General features: G+C 49.4%; 8 non-coding genes across 8 annotated transcripts; all 8 read left to right on the top strand.

The window, feature by feature from the left end:
* The first annotated feature begins 352 nt into the window (after positions 1 to 352).
* Positions 353 to 543, top strand: LOC137505607 (U2 spliceosomal RNA). The gene has a single exon (XR_011020215.1). It is a non-coding gene; the product is annotated as a U2 spliceosomal RNA (small nuclear RNA).
* Positions 544 to 1,726: 1,183 nt separating this feature from the next.
* LOC137505661 (U2 spliceosomal RNA) lies at positions 1,727 to 1,917 on the top strand. Its single transcript, XR_011020267.1, has one exon. It is a non-coding gene; the product is annotated as a U2 spliceosomal RNA (small nuclear RNA).
* Positions 1,918 to 3,099: 1,182 nt separating this feature from the next.
* On the top strand, positions 3,100 to 3,290 carry LOC137505659 (U2 spliceosomal RNA). The gene has a single exon (XR_011020265.1). It is a non-coding gene; the product is annotated as a U2 spliceosomal RNA (small nuclear RNA).
* A 1,179-nt stretch (positions 3,291 to 4,469) lies between these two features.
* LOC137505675 (U2 spliceosomal RNA) lies at positions 4,470 to 4,660 on the top strand. The gene has a single exon (XR_011020281.1). It is a non-coding gene; the product is annotated as a U2 spliceosomal RNA (small nuclear RNA).
* A 1,173-nt stretch (positions 4,661 to 5,833) lies between these two features.
* Positions 5,834 to 6,024, top strand: LOC137505569 (U2 spliceosomal RNA). The gene has a single exon (XR_011020177.1). It is a non-coding gene; the product is annotated as a U2 spliceosomal RNA (small nuclear RNA).
* A 1,178-nt stretch (positions 6,025 to 7,202) lies between these two features.
* Positions 7,203 to 7,393, top strand: LOC137505531 (U2 spliceosomal RNA). Its single transcript, XR_011020141.1, has one exon. It is a non-coding gene; the product is annotated as a U2 spliceosomal RNA (small nuclear RNA).
* A 1,183-nt stretch (positions 7,394 to 8,576) lies between these two features.
* On the top strand, positions 8,577 to 8,767 carry LOC137505530 (U2 spliceosomal RNA). The gene has a single exon (XR_011020140.1). It is a non-coding gene; the product is annotated as a U2 spliceosomal RNA (small nuclear RNA).
* An 8,481-nt stretch (positions 8,768 to 17,248) lies between these two features.
* On the top strand, positions 17,249 to 17,439 carry LOC137505687 (U2 spliceosomal RNA). The gene has a single exon (XR_011020293.1). It is a non-coding gene; the product is annotated as a U2 spliceosomal RNA (small nuclear RNA).
* The last annotated feature ends 822 nt before the right edge of the window (positions 17,440 to 18,261 follow it).

Here is an 18,261-nt window from a genome sequence, read left to right as displayed (position 1 = left end):
TTGACTTCTTCCTCTGCCCTCCACACTCTCTCCTAGCGTGTTGCCAGAATGCAGGGAGACGGAAGCCTACTTTACTTTTCTCTTTGACGTGGAGGCACGGCAGCGGAGGGGTGATGGCTGTTCCGGCGCCGGGCGGGGCCATGCTAATGTAATCAGGCGGCAGCTGAGCCTGGCCCGTGCGTCTGCGTTTAGCACAGGTGCGCCCATCCCGGGGGCCCGGCAGGCCTGCACAGGCAGTGGGAACGGGGCCCCCCCCTGGCAGCTGGTAGCTGGCTGGGGTTAGCCGGCTGTGCGGGGCAGTGCTGGGTTGTGCGCTGTTCGCCGCTGCTGCATTTAGAAGGTAATTAGGGTTATCGCTTCTCGGCCTTTTGGCTAAGATCAAGTGTAGTATCTGTTCTTATCAGTTTAATATCTGATACGTCCCCTATCTGGGGACCATATATTAAATGGATTTTTGGAACAGGGAGATGGAAGAAGAGCTTGCTCTGTACACTCCGCGCATCGACCTGGTATTGCAGTACCTCCAGGACCGGTGCACTACTCTCTCTAACTAGTGTCAAAAAACAGATCAAAACTACTCAAATACCCAGCTGACTAACTAACTAAGTGTAGGGAAGTGTAGTGGAGAAATTAAGTGTCCCTCTGCAAAGTGAATTTGCCAGTAGCAAGTGTTGTGTATTGTCCACCCTGCTGTGCGGTCTATGTCTGTGCTGCTACTGTTGGGTGCAGGATACATTGTGAAATCCACAATAAAAACATTGTTTCAAATCTGTGTGTGCCTATTTTTGTGCATCTGTGTCATTTATTCATGGACTCTGTATTTCGCATTGGTTATCAGAACCTGAGAACAGACAGGAAAAGAAGTCAGAAAAACACACAAAAAAAAAACCCACAACCAAAGAAAAAAAAATCATTTTTAATTTTGATTAGTCTGTATTGTACTTGCGCGGCGCAGTTGCTGCAGGTCAAAAAAACCATGAACGGATCACTTTCCTTCACGTTTGCACGTTGTCCTCTGCAAGAAAAGCAGCTGCATCCTTCCCCCAGAGAGCTTCCAGCGGACTGGCAGGCAGAGCCCTGGCTGCAGCCCCTTTACTTAGCAGCTGCCTGGGCTCAGAGCATTGTGACATCATCGGTTGGCTTCCTGCATGACTCAGCACCACCTGCTCAGGTGCCTGCTTCAGTGCCAGGCTGTGAGAGTGTGCAGCAGGCTAGGAAGGCAACTCCTGTTTAGGCTCTCCACTCCCCGGCCTGTGTCTCCCTCTTGTGGCACACCGCGCACGTCCACACATACAGAGAGATATGAAGAGGAAGGAGGATGAACGAAAGAAAGATGCACTGTATTCTCAAACAGCCAGCCAGGCTAGAGACTTGACTTCTTCCTCTGCCCTCCACACTCTCTCCTAGCGTGTTGCCAGAATGCAGGGAGCCGGAAGCCTACTTTACTTTTCTCTTCGACGTGGAGGCACGGCAGCGGAGGGGTGATGGCTGTTCCGGCGCTGGGCGGGGCCATGCTAATGTGATCAGGCGGCAGCTGAGCCTGGCCCGTGCGTCTGCGTTTAGCACAGGTGCGCCCATCCCGGGGGCCCGGCAGGCCTGCACAGGCAGTGGGAAGGGGGCCCCCTGCCCCTGGCAGCTGGTAGCTGGCCGGGGTTAGCCGGCTGTGCGGGGCAGTGCTGGGTTGTGCGCTGTTCGCCGCTGCTGCATTTAGAAGGTAATTAGGGTTATCGCTTCTCGGCCTTTTGGCTAAGATCAAGTGTAGTATCTGTTCTTATCAGTTTAATATCTGATACGTCCCCTATCTGGGGACCATATATTAAATGGATTTTTGGAACAGGGAGATGGAAGAAGAGCTTGCTCTGTCCACTCTGCACATCGACCTGGTATTGCAGTACCTCCAGGACCGGTGCACTACTCTCTCTAACTAGTGTCAAAAAACAGATCAAAACGACTCAAATACCCAGCTGACTAACTAACTAAGTGTAGGGAAGTGTAGTGGAGAAATTAAGTGTCCCTCTGCAAAGTGAATTTGCCAGTAGCAAGTGTTGTGTATTGTCCACCCTGCTGTGCGGTCTATGTCTGTGCTGCTACTGTTGGGTGCAGGATACATTGTGAAATCCACAATAAAAACATTGTTTCGAATCTGTGCGTGCCTATTTTTGTGCATCTGTGTCATTTATTCATGGACTCTGTATTTCGCATTGGTTATCAGAACCTGAGAACAGACAGGAAAAGAAGTCAGAAAAACACACAAAAAAAACCCCACAACCAAAGAAAAAAAAATCATTTTTAATTTTGATTAGTCTGTATTGTACTTGCACGGCGCAGTTGCTGCAGGTCAAAAAAAACATGAACGGATCACTTTCCTTCACGTTTGCACGTTGTCCTCTGCAAGAAAAGCAGCTGCATCCTTCCCCCAGAGAGCTTCCAGCGGACTGGCAGGCAGAGCCCTGGCTGCAGCCCCTTTACTTAGCAGCTGCCTGGGCTCAGAGCATTGTGACATCATCGGTTGGCTTCCTGCATGACTCAGCACCACCTGCTCAGGTGCCTGCTTCAGTGCCAGGCTGTGAGAGTGTGCAGCAGGCTAGGAAGGCAACTCCTGTTTAGGCTCTCCACTCCCCGGCCTGTGTCTCCCTCTTGTGGCACACCGCGCACGTCCACACAGACAGAGAGATATGAAGAGGAAGGAGGATGAACGAAAGAAAGATGCACTGTGTTCTCAAACAGCCAGCCAGGCTAGAGACTTGACTTCTTCCTCTGCCCTCCACACTCTCTCCTAGCGTGTTGCCAAAATGCAGGGAGCCGGAAGCCTACTTTACTTTTCTCTTCGACGTGGAGGCACGGCAGCGGAGGGGTGATGGCTGTTCCGGCGCCGGGCGGGGCCATGCTAATGTAATCAGGCGGCAGCTGAGCCTGGCCCGTGCGTCTGCGTTTAGCACAGGTGCGCCCATCCCGGGGGCCCGGCAGGCCTGCACAGGCAGTGGGAAGGGGGCCCCCTGCCCCTGGCAGCTGGTAGCTGGCCGGGGTTAGCCGGCTGTGCGGGGCAGTGCTGGGTTGTGCGCTGTTCGCCGCTGCTGCATTTAGAAGGTAATTAGGGTTATCGCTTCTCGGCCTTTTGGCTAAGATCAAGTGTAGTATCTGTTCTTATCAGTTTAATATCTGATACGTCCCCTATCTGGGGACCATATATTAAATGGATTTTTGGAACAGGGAGATGGAAGAAGAGCTTGCTCTGTCCACTCTGCACATCGACCTGGTATTGCAGTACCTCCAGGACCGGTGCACTACTCTCTCTAACTAGTGTCAAAAAACAGATCAAAATGACTCAAATACCCAGCTGACTAACTAACTAAGTGTAGGGAAGTGTAGTGGAGAAATTAAGTGTCCCTCTGCAAAGTGAATTTGCCAGTAGCAAGTGTTGTGTATTGTCCACCCTGCTGTGCGGTCTATGTCTGTGCTGCTACTGTTGGGTGCAGGATACATTGTGAAATCCACAATAAAAACATTGTTTCGAATCTGTGCGTGCCTATTTTTGTGCATCTGTGTCATTTATTCATGGACTCTGTATTTCGCATTGGTTATCAGAACCTGAGAACAGACAGGAAAAGAAGTCAGAAAAACACACAAAAAAAACCCCACAACCAAAGAAAAAAAAATCATTTTTAATTTTGATTAGTCTGTATTGTACTTGCACGGCGCAGTTGCTGCAGGTCAAAAAAAACATGAACGGATCACTTTCCTTCACGTTTGCACGTTGTCCTCTGCAAGAAAAGCAGCTGCATCCTTCCCCCAGAGAGCTTCCAGCGGACTGGCAGGCAGAGCCCTGGCTGCAGCCCCTTTACTTAGCAGCTGCCTGGGCTCAGAGCATTGTGACATCATCGGTTGGCTTCCTGCATGACTCAGCACCACCTGCTCAGGTGCCTGCTTCAGTGCCAGGCTGTGAGAGTGTGCAGCAGGCTAGGAAGGCAACTCCTGTTTAGGCTCTCCACTCCCCGGCCTGTGTCTCCCTCTTGTGGCACACCGCGCACGTCCACACAGACAGAGAGATATGAAGAGGAAGGAGGATGAACGAAAGAAAGATGCACTGTGTTCTCAAACAGCCAGCCAGGCTAGAGACTTGACTTCTTCCTCTGCCCTCCACACTCTCTCCTAGCGTGTTGCCAGAATGCAGGGAGACGGAAGCCTACTTTACTTTTCTCTTTGACGTGGAGGCACGGCAGCGGAGGGGTGATGGCTGTTCCGGCGCCGGGCGGGGCCATGCTAATGTAATCAGGCGGCAGCTGAGCCTGGCCCGTGTGTCTGCGTTTAGCACAGGTGCGCCCATCCCGGGGGCCCGGCAGGCCTGCACAGGCAGTGGGAAGGGGGCCCCCCCCTGGCAGGTGGTAGCTGGCTGGGGTTAGCCGGCTGTGCGGGGCAGTGCTGGGTTGTGCGCTGTTCGCCGCTGCTGCATTTAGAAGGTAATTAGGGTTATCGCTTCTCGGCCTTTTGGCTAAGATCAAGTGTAGTATCTGTTCTTATCAGTTTAATATCTGATACGTCCCCTATCTGGGGACCATATATTAAATGGATTTTTGGAACAGGGAGATGGAAGAAGAGCTTGCTCTGTACACTCCGCGCATCGACCTGGTATTGCAGTACCTCCAGCACCGGTGCACTACTCTCTCTAACTAGTGTCAAAAAACAGATCAAAACTACTCAAATACCCAGCTGACTAACTAAGTGTAGGGAAGTGTAGTGGAGAAATTAAGTGTCCCTCTGCAAAGTGAATTTGCCAGTAGCAAGTGTTGTGTATTGTCCACCCTACTGTGCGGTCTATGTCTGTGCTGCTACTGTTGGGTGCAGGATACATTGTGAAATCCACAATAAAAACATTGTTTCAAATCTGTGTGTGCCTATTTTTGTGCATCTGTGTCATTTATTCATGGACTCTGTATTTCGCATTGGTTATCAGAACCTGAGAACAGACAGGAAAAGAAGTCAGAAAAACACACAAAAAAAACCCCACAACCAAAGAAAAAAAAATCATTTTTAATTTTGATTAGTCTGTATTGTACTTGCGCGGCGCAGTTGCTGCAGGTCAAAAAAACCATGAACGGATCACTTTCCTTCACGTTTGCACGTTGTCCTCTGCAAGAAAAGCAGCTGCATCCTTCCCCCAGAGAGCTTCCAGCGGACTGGCAGGCAGAGCCCTGGCTGCAGCCCCTTTACTTAGCAGCTGCCTGGGCTCAGAGCATTGTGACATCATCGGTTGGCTTCCTGCATGACTCAGCACCACCTGCTCAGGTGCCTGCTTCAGTGCCAGGCTGTGAGAGTGTGCAGCAGGCTAGGAAGGCAACTCCTGTTTAGGCTCTCCACTCCCCGGCCTGTGTCTCCCTCTTGTGGCACACCGCGCACGTCCACACAGACAGAGAGATATGAAAAGGAAGGAGGATGAACGAAAGAAAGATGCACTGTATTCTCAAACAGCCAGCCAGGCTAGAGACTTGACTTCTTCCTCTGCCCTCCACACTCTCTCCTAGCGTGTTGCCAGAATGCAGGGAGCCGGAAGCCTACTTTACTTTTCTCTTTGACGTGGAGGCACGGCAGCGGAGGGGTGATGGCTGTTCTGGCGCCGGGCGCGGCCATGCTACTGTAATCAGGCGGCAGCTGAGCCTGGCCCGTGCGTCTGCGTTTAGCACAGGTGCGCCCATCCCGGGGGCCCGGCAGGCCTGCACAGGCAGTGGGAAGGGGCCCCCCCTGGCAGCTGGTAGCTGGCTGGGGTTAGCCGGCTGTGCGGGGCAGTGCTGGGTTGTGCGCTGTTCGCCGCTGCTGCATTTAGAAGGTAATTAGGGTTATCGCTTCTCGGCCTTTTGGCTAAGATCAAGTGTAGTATCTGTTCTTATCAGTTTAATATCTGATACGTCCCCTATCTGGGGACCATATATTAAATGGATTTTTGGAACAGGGAGATGGAAGAAGAGCTTGCTCTGTTCACTCCGCGCATCGACCTGGTATTGCAGTACCTCCAGGACCGGTGCACTACTCTCTCTAACTAGTGTCAAAAAACAGATCAAAACGACTCAAATACCCAGCTGACTAGCTAACTAAGTGTAGGGAAGTGTAGTGGAGAAATTAAGTGTCCCTCTGCAAAGTGAATTTGCCAGTAGCAAGTGTTGTGTATTGTCCACCCTGCTGTGCGGTCTATGTCTGTGCTGCTACTGTTGGGTGCAGGATACATTGTGAAATCCACAATAAAAACATTGTTTCAAATCTGTGTGTGCCTATTTTTGTGCATCTGTGTCATTTATTCATGGACTCTGTATTTCGCATTGGTTATCAGAACCTGAGAACAGACAGGAAAAGAAGTCAGAAAAACACACAAAAAAAAACCCACAACCAAAGAAAAAAAAATCATTTTTAATTTTGATTAGTCTGTATTGAACTTGCGCGGCGCAGTTGCTGCAGGTCAAAAAAACCATGAACGGATCACTTTCCTTCACGTTTGCACTTGTCCTCTGCAAGAAAAGCAGCTGCATCCTTCCCCCAGAGAGCTTCCAGCGGACTGGCAGGCAGAGCCCTGGCTGCAGCCCCTTTACTTAGCAGCTGCCTGGGCTCAGAGCATTGTGACATCATCGGTTGGCTTCCTGCATGACTCAGCACCACCTGCTCAGGTGCCTGCTTCAGTGCCAGGCTGTGAGAGTGTGCAGCAGGCTAGGAAGGCAACTCCTGTTTAGGCTCTCCACTCCCCGGCCTGTGTCTCCCTCTTGTGGCACACCGCGCACGTCCACACAGACAGAGAGATATGAAGAGGAAGGAGGATGAACGAAAGAAAGATGCACTGTGTTCTCAAACAGCCAGCCAGGCTAGAGACTTGACTTCTTCCTCTGCCCTCCACACTCTCTCCTAGCGTGTTGCCAGAATGCAGGGAGCCGGAAGCCTACTTTACTTTTCTCTTCGACGTGGAGGCACGGCAGCGGAGGGGTGATGGCTGTTCCGGCGCTGGGCGGGGCAATGCTAATGTGATCAGGCGGCAGCTGAGCCTGGCCCGTGCGTCTGCGTTTAGCACAGGTGCGCCCATCCCGGGGGCCCGGCAGGCCTGCACAGGCAGTGGGAAGGGGGCCCCCCCCTGGCAGCTGGTAGCTGGCCGGGGTTAGCCGGCTGTGCGGGGCAGTGCTGGGTTGTGCGCTGTTCGCCGCTGCTGCATTTAGAAGGTAATTAGGGTTATCGCTTCTCGGCCTTTTGGCTAAGATCAAGTGTAGTATCTGTTCTTATCAGTTTAATATCTGATACGTCCCCTATCTGGGGACCATATATTAAATGGATTTTTGGAACAGGGAGATGGAAGAAGAGCTTGCTCTGTCCACTCCGCGCATCGACCTGGTATTGCAGTACCTCCAGGACCGGTGCACTACTCTCTTTAACTAGTGTCAAAAAACAGATCAAAACTACTCAAATACCCAGCTGACTAACTAACTAAGTGTAGGGAAGTGTAGTGGAGAAATTAAGTGTCCCTCTGCAAAGTGAATTTGCCAGTAGCAAGTGTTGTGTATTGTCCACCCTGCTGTGCGGTCTATGTCTGTGCTGCTACTGTTGGGTGCAGGATACATTGTGAAATCCACAATAAAAACATTGTTTCAAATCTGTGTGTGCCTATTTTTGTGCATCTGTGTCATTTATTCATGGACTCTGTATTTCGCATTGGTTATCAGAACCTGAGAACAGACAGGAAAAGAAGTCAGAAAAACACACACAAAAAACCCCCACAACCAAAGAAAAAAAAATCATTTTTAATTTTGATTAGTCTGTATTGTACTTGCGCGGCGCAGTTGCTGCAGGTCAAAAAAACCATGAACGGATCACTTTCCTTCACGTTTGCACGTTGTCCTCTGCAAGAAAAGCAGCTGCATCCTTCCCCCAGAGAGCTTCCAGCGGACTGGCAGGCAGAGCCCTGGCTGCAGCCCCTTTACTTAGCAGCTGCCTGGGCTCAGAGCATTGTGACATCATCAGTTGGCTTCCTGCATGACTCAGCACCACCTGCTCAGGTGCCTGCTTCAGTGCCAGGCTGTGAGAGTGTGCAGCAGGCTAGGAAGGCAACTCCTGTTTAGGCTCTCCACTCCCCGGCCTGTGTCTCCCTCTTGTGGCACACCGCGCACGTCCACACAGACAGCGAGATATGAAGAGGAAGGAGGATGAACGAAAGAAAGATGCACTGTGTTCTCAAACAGCCAGCCAGGCTAGAGACTTGACTTCTTCCTCTGCCCTCCACACTCTCTCCTAGCGTGTTGCCAGAATGCAGGGAGCCGGAAGCCTACTTTACTTTTCTCTTCGACGTGGAGGCACGGCAGCGGAGGGGTGATGGCTGTTCCGGCGCTGGGCGGGGCCATGCTAATGTGATCAGGCGGCAGCTGAGCCTGGCCCGTGCGTCTGCGTTTAGCACAGGTGCGCCCATCCCGGGGGCCCGGCAGGCCTGCACAGGCAGTGGGAAGGGGGCCCCCTGCCCCTGGCAGCTGGTAGCTGGCCGGGGTTAGCCGGCTGTGCGGGGCAGTGCTGGGTTGTGCGCTGTTCGCCGCTGCTGCATTTAGAAGGTAATTAGGGTTATCGCTTCTCGGCCTTTTGGCTAAGATCAAGTGTAGTATCTGTTCTTATCAGTTTAATATCTGATACGTCCCCTATCTGGGGACCATATATTAAATGGATTTTTGGAACAGGGAGATGGAAGAAGAGCTTGCTCTGTCCACTCCGCGCATCGACCTGGTATTGCAGTACCTCCAGGACCGGTGCACTACTCTCTCTAACTAGTGTCAAAAAACAGATCAAAACTACTCAAATACCCAGCTGACTAACTAACTAAGTGTAGGGAAGTGTAGTGGAGAAATTAAGTGTCCCTCTGCAAAGTGAATTTGCCAGTAGCAAGTGTTGTGTATTGTCCACCCTGCTGTGCGGTCTATGTCTGTGCTGCTACTGTTGGGTGCAGGATACATTGTGAAATCCACAATAAAAACATTGTTTCAAATCTGTGTGTGCCTATTTTTGTGCATCTGTGTCATTTATTCATGGACTCTGTATTTCGCATTGGTTATCAGAACCTGAGAACAGACAGGAAAAGAAGTCAGAAAAACACACAAAAAAAACCCCACGACCAAAGAAAAAAAAAATCATTTTTAATTTTGATTAGTCTGTATTGTACTTGCGCGGGGCAGTTGCTGCAGGTCAAAAAAACCATGAACGGATCACTTTCCTTCACGTTTGCACGTTGTCCTCTGCAAGAAAAGCAGCTGCATCCTTCCCCCAGAGAGCTTCCAGCGGACTGGCAGGCAGAGCCCTGGCTGCAGCCCCTTTACTTAGCAGCTGCCTGGGCTTAGAGCATTGTGACATCATCGGTTGGCTTCCTGCATGACTCAGCACCACCTGCTCAGGTGCCTGCTTCAGTGCCAGGCTGTGAGAGTGTGCAGCAGGCTAGGAAGGCAACTCCTGTAAGGCCATAGTGAGAGCATGGAACACAGGCCTCTTGGTAATTTGGTGGGGGGATAGTTTAGGGAAAGGTTACCTCATAATTTTTGGGTAGGAATGTGTATGTATACAGTTGTAGGAGTATATATAATGACTTGTGTCCCTTCCTTTTGATGCTGCTGTGTTTTTTTATCTCTTACAGATGCTGGGCGGTCCTAGGAGCTGTGAGGTGAATTGGGTTGCTGAGCAGAGGTGAAGGGGCTCTCTCATTTGATTGGCAGCTGGCTGTTGGAGCCAGATTTCTGCTGGCCAATCACAGGGGAGTTCACCTCAAACCTGTGATGCTCTGCCCTCTTCTCCTCAGTCTTCAGTCAGACAAGCTGGAAGCAGGAGCTGTTGAACCTGCCTCTGACAGAACTCATCTTGGCTGGACTTTTTTGAGCTGCTTTATTTTATTTACTGATTTATTTATTTCTCTATTCTTTCCTTCTCTTATTTCTATTCATTTCTTTCTTGTTATTTCCTTCTTTAATTTTATTTCCCCCCCCCCCCTTTTTTCTCTTTATCATTTTCTTTATATCAATTTCCCTTTCTGTGTTTTCTTTTATTTCATTTTGTTCTTTTTAATTTTCTCCTCCTCTGCCATGGATCAAATTTGGCTGCGTCTTGCAGCTGTGGCCGGCTCTGAAGGGGGTGAAGATCGCCTGCGTCTTCTATTGGACTCTATATCTGCCCCCCAGCCACCAGCTACTGACCTAGTTCTTCCTCCAGTGCCGCCCGCCTTCCCTCCTCCAGCCGCTGCCGCTGCCTCTCCTCCCCAGGGATCACTGGAGCGCGCGTCTAGGAGCCGCTCCAAGAAGGCAAAGCTTTCTGCCTCTTCATCCTCCGCTGCCGGAGCGGGTGCAGGCAGCCCTTCCGCACCGCCGGCGAAGAGGAACAAAAAGCCCAGGCGCCCATACTCGCCGGACACCCGGGGACCTCTACCCAAGCCCACAGGAAGTGGCCGCGCGAGTAAGGTAGGAAGTTCGCGCGGTCACGTGGGCGGAAGTCGTCACGGCGGCCATCTTGCCAGTGATACTGGGCCTGCTTGCGCTCCAGGGCGCCTTACCGACACCACTGCCCGGAACTCTGCCGCTCTTCCTGCCTCTGCTGTGGCTTCCCTGGCCTCTTCTGCCTATGCATCCCCGCCAGCCTCCGCATCCAGCGCGGACAACCCCGGACCTTCTTCCTCCGCTCCAGCCCCGGCACCAGTGGCTTCCCAGGCCCAGTCCCAGGCCTGCACCCAGCAGCTCATCCAGCCTCCATCCTCCTACCAGCCAGGCTATCCACTCCAAGGGGTCGCAGGCTTCCCAGCTGCTGACCCGGAGACCAGCTCATCGGAAGGGGAAGCAGAGGAACCTGCCCACGGGATTCCAGCTCCCAACCCGGGTGAGAACTTGGGGTTTTCTGGGGAGGGTTTATTTAACAGATTTTCAGTCTTGTTGAATTGTTTGCAGCAGGTTGTGGAAAAAATGCCAGGGCCTTCTCCGGTGGTTTCTCCTGCTGCAGCCTGGGTGCCTCCGTGCACACAGAATGTTGTTGGGAGCTGGGAAAAAAGGGCGCATGCCGCTAGTGGACAAAAAGGGCGCCGCCATTCACTCCCATAATAAATAGCGTTTAATGGGCGCCGAGTAGGAAAAAAGGGCGCCGGAGCTAAATAAAGTTTATAAACGGCGCCAGGAGCTAAATAAAGTTTACAAACGGCGCCCGGCGATGTTTAATGATTTATAACTGAACTTGTGGTGATTTACGTTTATAAAATGCACCCGTGCCGAATAACGTTTATGAAAAATACTAAACATATTTATCTTATTTAAATAATTAAAACATTATTTAAAGTTTTATCCCATACTGTTTGTAAAACATTATTATTCACAAAATAAAGCGATCAGTACGTAACGTAAATTGCAAAATATTTTTTGAATCCACAATTAGTAAAACATTATTATCCACATAATAAAGGGGGGTCTTAGGTTTAGGCACCAACAGGGGGGTCTTAGGTTTAGGCACCAACAGGGGGGTCTTAGGTTTAGGCACCAACAGGGGGGTCTTAGGTTTAGGCACCAACAGGGGGGTCTTAGGTTTAGGCACCAACAGGGGGGTCTTAGGTTTAGGCACCAACAGGGGGGTCTTAGGTTTAGGCACCAATAGGGGGGTCTTAGGTTTAGGCACCAACAGGGGAGTCTAGGGGTTAGGGATAGGTACAGGTAGGGTTCTGTGTAAGAGTAGGCTTAGGTATAGTTTTAGTAAAATTTTAGTAATAATTACTAATGTATTACAACACTTATTACGAACGTAGTTATATTTATATCATCTTTATAAACAATATTTTCAGATTTTATTATAAGAACAAACCATAAATGACGGTTATTCACAATAATATACAATTATAACAATTAAACATATATTATTGGTTTTTTTATAAACGTAATTATAAGTTTAACTTTTGAAACAGGGAAGATTAACGTTTTCACAATTTCCGATTTCATAAACATTATTTAATGATTTATAATTTTGTTAAACATTATTTGTAAACGAAATATAGCACACTATATTTATAAACCCTATTAATGATTAATTATTATTTAGAGTTTACACCCCGCGCCCTTTTTGTCCAGGCGCCCTTTTTGTACGTACGCTGTTGTTGTACCTGTTCCTCCTCCTTCTACTAGTAATGTTTTTTTCAGTACAAACTTCATCACCTGTCTTGAGACCGGGTGTTTCCGAAGCGGCATACAAAGAGCCTATGCCCGTTTCCTCGTCACCTTTAGGTTATCATCTGCCTCAGGCAGTAAAAGATAAGATATGGCGAGGGGAATATATTGATATTCTTTCACTATTGCCGTTTCATAAAGATTACTTAAAAGAAAAGAAGGAGGAGGAAGATAGACGGAGGCCTGTAGCAAGGAGTTTTACTAATTGGCTTCAGGCTTTCCTGATTTTCATGAGCGTTTTAATTGAAAAAGACTCTGGCCTAGCATTAGGCCTTCTCCAACATTTGGATTCGGTTTTTGAGGCCCAGCGCCAGTTTGGAGGGATAGCTTGGCTTGGTTTCTTTACGATGAAGCCTTTAGACAAAAAATGTCAGTGTATCCCTCCCTGCGCTGGGGCTCAAAGGATGCAGAGCTTTGGTTAAGACTGATGATTCCTCAGCAGGTCAAGCCCAAACCAAACATGGCGAGCAGTACTTCGGGCACTATTCCTTTCAAGAAAGGAGTATGCCATTCTTTCAACGAGTCACAATGCCGTTTCACGTCAAATTGCCGTTACTGACACGAGTGCGCGCATTGCGGTGGTTCGCACGCGGCAGCGCGATGCTTCAAAAAAGCTTCGACGGCAGTTCAAGGGTCCACGAAGGAATCCTTTTTTCGCAGCTCAGACGCCGGTGAAAACACAAAATCTCATACTGTACTTAAACCATTATCCAAATCTGGAGATTAGTTCCTTTTTGGCTAATGGCTTTACGGAAGGCTTTCCTCTTCCGCATTTCAATGGTTTGGGCTGCTGTTGGGCCAATAATTTGAAATCTATTGATCAGCGACCTGACATCGTCAGGGAAAAAATTGCCAAAGAAATAGGGCTGGCCGAGTAGCAGGCCCTTTTACTTCTCCTCCATTTGAGAATTTCAGAGTTTCACCTTTGGGGATAGTTCCTAAAAAAGATCCTGGTGAATGGCGTTTAATTCATCACTTATCTTTCCCTAAAGGTGAATCTCTGAACGACTCTATTGATGCCAGCTTATGCTCAGTGTCTTATCTTTCGTTCGATCAAGCCGTGTCTGTGATCAGGGAATATGGTCAGGGAGCCTTGTTAGCGAAGGCCGACATCAAGTCGGCGTTTCGTTTGTTGCCCATTTGGCCGGGCGCTTATAACTCGCTGGGTTTTCAATTTGAAGGTCAATTCTATTATGATATGTGCCTTCCCATGGGCTGTTCTCTATCCTGCTGTTACTTTGAGATCTTCGCTACCTTTTTAGAGTGGGCGGTTCAGATTGAATGCCCTGTCGGTCGGGTATTGCATTATCTCGATGACTTCATTTTTGTCGGTCCCCCCGAGTCTGCCGCAGCGTGGAATTTATTCTTAACTTTTCGTCGCGTTTCCGAATTTTTAGGCGTTCCTTTAGCCGAAGAGAAGTCAGTCCTGCCTGTAACAGAACTGATTTTTCTCGGCATCACTATTGATACTTACCTGATGGAATTCCGTCTTCCATCAGAAAAAATTGGGATGTTGAAAGATTCGCTCAATAACCTACTGAGTAGGTCAAAAGCGACCGTACGGGAATTGCAGGAGCTTCTGGGCCGTTTGGCTTTTGCGAGCAGGATCATGCCCATGGGAAGGGTTTTCTCCAGACGCACCGCTCGGCTGATATCGGGCCTTAAGAACCCCTTTTGGCACGTTAGATTGACAAGACAAGTCAAAGAAGACCTGCTGGTTTGGTACCATTTCCTAATCAATTATAATGGTAGATCAATGTGGCAAGAAGCTTTTGTCAAGGATGAGCATATGGACCTTTTCACAGACGCGGCTGGTTCTATTGGTTACGGTGCATACTGGCAAGGTTGTTGGAGTGCTGAACGGTGGCCTGAGTGCTGGTTCTCGCAAGGTTACACAAAGAACATTGTACTGTTAGAACTCTTCCCGGTTCTGGTAGCATTAGTCATTTGGGGAAGCGTTTTTGCAAACAAGCGTATTCTGTTGCAGTCGGACAATAAGGGAGTTGTGTTCGCAATAAATACGCTTACTTCAAAATCGCTTCCCGTTCTGCAAATTCTGAGGCAATTGGTGCTGCTGTGTCTGCGTCTTAATGTGTGGTTGAAAGCGGTGCATCTGCCCGGGAAGCTAAACCTGATTGCGGATGCTTTATCCCGACAGCAATTTGCCTTATTCAGGGAGCTGGCGCCATCTGCGAGCGAAGAGGGTGTACCTTGTCCGGCCCATCTTTGGAGTTTGATCGGGAGCTAGTTTCATCGGCGTTACGCCAATCGCTGTCAGCAAGAACATGGGCCGAGTACTCGGCTGCATGGGCTGACTGGTGCGCATTCGCGGATGTATGCTCCATGTCACCATTAGCAGATCAAGTAGAATTATTCTTGTCATTTATCTGTGCTAAGATTTCAGATAGTATGTCCATTGCAGCATTGCAGCGCAGATTATCCGGCATTTCGTTTTTTAGGCGCATGCACAACGCTCCCCCTTGTTCAAACTATTTTCTAATTAAACAACTGTTGAAAGGTTTGAAGACGGTTCCTGCTCCCCCAGATGGTAGACGTCCTATCACTTTTTGTCTTCTAGAGGACTTATTACATGTTCTACCACTTGTCTGTTTGTCCGATTATGAAGTTCGCTTGTTTAAGGCGTCATTTTCGCTCGCCTTTTTTGGCGCACTGCGTATATCGGAGTTAGTTTCGAAATCCAAAAAAGTCCATACAGGTCTTGGTCATCAGGATGTGAATCTGTCACAGGAGGCTGTACGAGTGCTCATTAAACGGTCCAAAACCGATAGGTTCGGTAGAGGTACATGGTTGACCTTATACCGCATAGACGGTAGTTTTTCTTGCCCTTGCCGGGTGGTCTCCGAATTCTTGCAGTTGCGGGCTCCATCCTTGTCTTTTTTAGCACATGCTGACGGTTCCCCCTTGTCCATGTTCCAATTTAGGTCGGTCTTAACCAGCTGAGCGGTCTGGACGAGCTCAGCTCGTCCAACACCGCCAGCGGCTGCCGCTCAGGCCCTGCTGGGCCGATTTTGATGAAATAAAAAGCAGCACACGCAGCCGGCACTTTGCCAGCCGCGTGTGCTGCCTGATCGCCGCCGCTCTGCGGCGATTCGCCGCGAGCAGCGGCGAAAGAGGGCCCCCCTAGCCGCCTGAGCCCTGCACAGCCGGAACAAAAAGTTCCGGCCAGCGCTAAGGGCTGGATCGGAGGCGGCTGACGTCAGGACGTCGGCTGACGTCGATGACGTCACTCCGCTCGTCGCTATGGCGACGATATAAGCAAAACAAGGAAGGCCGCTCATTGCGGCCTTCCTTGTTTATTCTGGGCGCCGGAGGCGATCGGAAGATCGCCTCCGGAGCGCCCTCTAGTGGGCTTTCATGCAGCCAACTTTCAGTTGGCAGCATGAAATAGTTTTTTTTTTATTTAAAAAAAACCCTCCCGCATCCACCCTGGCGATTTAATCAGAACGCCAGGGTGGTTAAGTAAATGCCTTAGCACTTTGGGCCTGAAGGCGCTCAAATTCTCTAGCCACTCTTTTCGGATAGGAGCGGCCACAGAAGCGGCTAGGTTGGGTCTCCCTGAAATGGTTATCAAACGTATTGGGAGATGGGAATCTAGGAGATATATGCTGTACATTCGTCCTGCACTGTCATGTTATTAACAAATTCTATTTTACAGGTTTGAAACAGGTTGTCTGGATTGTAGGTCACTCCTACATTTTTTGGGCTCGGATGAGAGCAAAAGAAAGACCATACACTGAGAATCTGGACTTGAGCATTGACCGTTTTCAGATTTATTGGAAGGGAGCCAGGGTTATGCGTTGGGGTGCCCTTATTCCCAAGGTTTATTCCTTGTTAGATTCATGGCCAGTCCCTGATGTTTTAATTGTACATTTAGGTGGGAATGACTTAGGTAAAGTAAAAACCCTGGAGCTCTTGACACTAATGCAACAAGATTTGTTGCAGATCCATGAAGTTTTCCCCAACACAGTGCTGGTGCTTTCAGAAATTGTGCAGCGCTACATATGGTTAGCTCGAGGTTCCAAGAGATTCCATGAAAAGATCCGTAGACGGGTCAATTTTAACATGAGCAAATTTCTGCCTCAGGTTGGCGGTTTCTCATACCGCCACACGGAATTGGAAGGTAACATCCCGGGTTTGTACCGTCCTGATTGGGTACATCTTTCTCCCATAGGCTTGGATATCTTTAACATGGGTTTACAGGATATGGTTGAGAGGGCCGTGGGCTGGGGTGCCAGGCCTTAGCCTGGCTGGTGGCGGTTATAGTCGCCCACGATTGTGGGTGGGCTAGCTGCTATTTGGACATTTAACGAACATTATACTGGTATAAGACTTTATGGTTATTTGATTAGGTATCAGTTGATACCTTTGTTTATGAATCACTTTATTACTGTTGATGTTTGTTTACCCGTTTTAATAAACAATTAAATTAATTAAATTATTTAATTAAACCGCAATAAATATAGCCTACGGCCATTTTAAATCCAAGTTAGTTGTCCGTGTCTTTATTAATCACTAATGTTAGCATTCATCCATGCCACTTAAATTACCATGTTTAGGCTCTCCACTCCCCGGCCTGTGTCTCCCTCTTGTGGCACACCGCGCACGTCCACACAGACAGAGAGATATGAAGAGGAAGGAGGATGAACGAAAGAAAGATGCACTGTGTTCTCAAACAGCCAGCCAGGCTAGAGACTTGACTTCTTCCTCTGCCCTCCACACTCTCTCCTAGCGTGTTGCCAGAATGCAGGGAGCCGGAAGCCTACTTTACTTTTCTCTTCGACGTGGAGGCACGGCAGCGGAGGGGTGATGGCTGTTCCGGCGCTGGGCGGGGCCATGCTAATATGATCAGGCGGCAGCTGAGCCTGGCCCGTGCGTCTGCGTTTAGCACAGGGGCGCCCATCCCGGGGGCCCGGCAGGCCTGCACAGGCAGTGGGAAGGGGGCCCCCCCATGGCAGCTGGTAGCTGGCCGGGGTTAGCCGGCTGTGCGGGGCAGTGCTGGGTTGTGCGCTGTTCGCCGCTGCTGCATTTAGAAGGTAATTAGGGTTATCGCTTCTCGGCCTTTTGGCTAAGATCAAGTGTAGTATCTGTTCTTATTAGTTTAGTATCTGATACGTCCCCTATCTGGGGACCATATATTAAATGGATTTTTGGAACAGGGAGATGGAAGAAGAGCTTGCTCTGTCCACTCTGCGCATCGACCTGGTATTGCAGTACCTCCAGGACCGGTGCACTACTCTCTCTAACTAGTGTCAAAAAACAGATCAAAACTACTCAAATACCCAGCTGACTAACTAACTAAGTGTAGGGAAGTGTAGTGGAGAAATTAAGTGTCCCTCTGCAAAGTGAATTTGCCAGTAGCAAGTGTTGTGTATTGTCCACCCTGCTGTGCGGTCTATGTCTGTGCTGCTACTGTTGGGTGCAGGATACATTGTGAAATCCACAATAAAAACATTGTTTCAAATCTGTGTGTGCCTATTTTTGTGCATCTGTGTCATTTATTCATGGACTCTGTATTTCGCATTGGTTATCAGAACCTGAGAACAGACAGGAAAAGAAGTCAGAAAAACACACAAAAAAAAAACCCACAACCAAAGAAAAAAAAATCATTTTTAATTTTGATTAGTCTATATTGTACTTGCGCGGCGCAGTTGCTGCAGGTCAAAAAAACCATGAACGGATCACTTTCCTTCACGTTTGCACGTTGTCCTCTGCAAGAAAAGCAGCTGCATCCTTCCCCCAGAGAGCTTCCAGCGGACTGGCAGGCAGAGCCCTGGCTGCAGCCCCTTTACTTAGCAGCTGCCTGGGCTCAGAGCATTGTGACATCATCGGTTGGCTTCCTGCATGACTCAGCACCACCTGCTCAGGTGCCTGCTTCAGTGCCAGGCTGTGAGAGTGTGCAGCAGGCTAGGAAGGCAACTCCTGTTTAGGCTCTCCACTCCCCGGCCTGTGTCTCCCTCTTGTGGCACACCGCGCACGTCCACACAGACAGAGAGATATGAAGAGGAAGGAGGATGAACGAAAGAAAGATGCACTGTATTCTCAAACAGCCAGCCAGGCT

This window comes from Hyperolius riggenbachi, chromosome 4 (assembly GCF_040937935.1).
Source record: "Hyperolius riggenbachi isolate aHypRig1 chromosome 4, aHypRig1.pri, whole genome shotgun sequence".
Lineage (NCBI taxonomy): Eukaryota > Metazoa > Chordata > Amphibia > Anura > Hyperoliidae > Hyperolius > Hyperolius riggenbachi.
The sequence above is the reverse complement of the archived record's forward strand: the minus strand, read 5'-3'. Positions and strand labels throughout refer to the sequence as shown.